The sequence below is a fragment of the Triticum dicoccoides genome, chromosome 4A (assembly GCF_002162155.2).
Source record: "Triticum dicoccoides isolate Atlit2015 ecotype Zavitan chromosome 4A, WEW_v2.0, whole genome shotgun sequence".
NCBI classification, from domain to species: Eukaryota; Viridiplantae; Streptophyta; class Magnoliopsida; order Poales; family Poaceae; genus Triticum; species Triticum dicoccoides.
The window spans coordinates 590,799,655-590,801,797 of NC_041386.1; positions in this window are offsets into that span (position 1 = coordinate 590,799,655).

Sequence of the window (2,143 nt, forward strand, 5' to 3'; positions counted from 1 at the left end):
CCATGCAGTGGGATTTTTCTGCTGCTTTGCAGGTATGAGAAATATATTCAGGTAGGGCTTCTCGTCGGCTTATAATCTAGTAGGACAATAATTCGAGAATGTAATCTGGTACCCCTCCGATCCATATTAATCGTTAACTTTGTACTAAACCAGCGACAATTAATATGGATCGGAGGGAGCAATAAAATTGTTCTGTGCACTTCTCTGGAACTATAAACTGTAGGTATGGCTGCAGAGTTATTTGCACAAAACACAAACCTTGTAAAAAAATCTGTTGGGTTCCAAAACTACCATTAAGAAAAATGACAATTTCAGGATTTTTCTAATGAGCATATACGAGTCCTGCAGTTACCTGAGCCTCAGGTGCAACTTCTTCCAAGCATCTCAAGCGTCAGTCCGTGCGTAGGCAAATCGCCGAACACATTGGGCGCGTTCCGTGGAAAGGGAAAAAGTAACCTGCTGGCTGCTGCCGAGAGGCCCGATGCGGCGGCGGTGATGCTCATCCAGCGACAGCAGCATGTGGCGGCTGCGGCGAAGGCCGTTGCAACGAGCGCTCCTCCACGAGGGTGGCGGCGGCGGCGGTCTGGCACGCACGCTCTCGCCATGGCGAGTGCGGAGGCCGCACGGCCGGCTTGGGCCTGTGTACGAGCACAACCGTGTCCACACGGATACAGTAATGGCATTTTTTTCTCCCTCATCATGTAAGACCTTTTTTTGGCACTAGTACACTGTCAAAAAACATCTTACATTATACTCTCTCCGTTCCGAATTATTTGTCTTGGACTTGTTTAGATACGGATGTATCTAGACTCATTTTAGTGCTAGATATTTCCGTATCTAGACAAATCTAAGACAAGTACTTTGGAACGGAGCGAGTAGGACGGAGGAGGGAGTATTATGGAGCATAAATTCATATTTATTGTAAAACAAAATGTAAAAAAAGTAGAACAAAATGTAGACAACTCATCATGTTTATTTAAAAAATACGAAAATGATAAATCTCGAACGTTCATATTTTAAGCATGACCATCCGATCGTTTTTTATGACAATTTTAGTTCACGCAAGATTGATAAACATGACAATATTTCTGCCAAAAAACAAACTACGACAAAGTTGTGATGTTTTAACAAGTAAAGCCGCCACCTCGTGTCAACTTGCTGTCACATCCCTATAAATTCTTTGCAAATAGTTGTATCTTTATCCATGCATCATGTTAAATTCAAAGAAAATTGAGTCGACGGAATTTTCAGAAGCCTCGGAAAATATTAAATAAAGGGCAAGGACCCTGAAATTGCATTGAATGAATCCAAAATGCCTTAAAAACAGTTCTGAGAATTTTGGCAGGACTATATATCTAACCAAAATTATTTAGGCCCTGTTTGTTTAGACTTTTGCTTCTATTTTTGCAGCTTTTTCACTTTGGCTAAAAAGCCATAAAAGCTCTAAGTAGATGCTTTTAGAGCTTTTTTGGCTTTTGATGAATCAATATAACAATATTTAGCTTCAAAAGCCATAAGAGCTATAAAAGCACCTATTTAGGAGCTTTTATGGTTTTTTGGTCAAAGTGAAAAAGGTACAAAAGCATAAGCAAAAGCTCAAACAAACATGGGCAGTATTGGGCGCCGGTGCGCCGGCCCAACATTTCGGCCGGTCGCCTAGCACCCGTCGGATTGGCACCATCTGAACCGCTTAGGCCTTATCTTCTTCCTCCAATCTGAAAACGATTCCCGCGAGTGAAGCTTCCTTCCCACGCGCATGACAGAAGACGCCTGAAAATCACCTCGTGTCCTCCATCTTGTAGCACCTTGGGGCTCACCTTTCGTAGCAAACGACGGCACACGACCCCGTCGCCGGCTGCTTGGAGCACCGCTGCTCGCCACGCCCACACCCAAGGTCGTCGCCGCAAAAAACGTGGAGGCCGTCGATGTATCTTATCTGTCCATCGCTGTCATTGGAAGAACTTGTCCAATAGCCTCACAGCTCCACCTCCCAAAATCCTTGTAGCTCCACCTCCCATGACGAGCCCCCGTCGAAGCAATCATTGACGCCAGTCATGGCGAAAAACGGCGATGGATGCAGCAAAATGTTGTCACCGCCGTCACAGGTTGGGATCATCATCATTAATGGTTGCAGCATATGTCA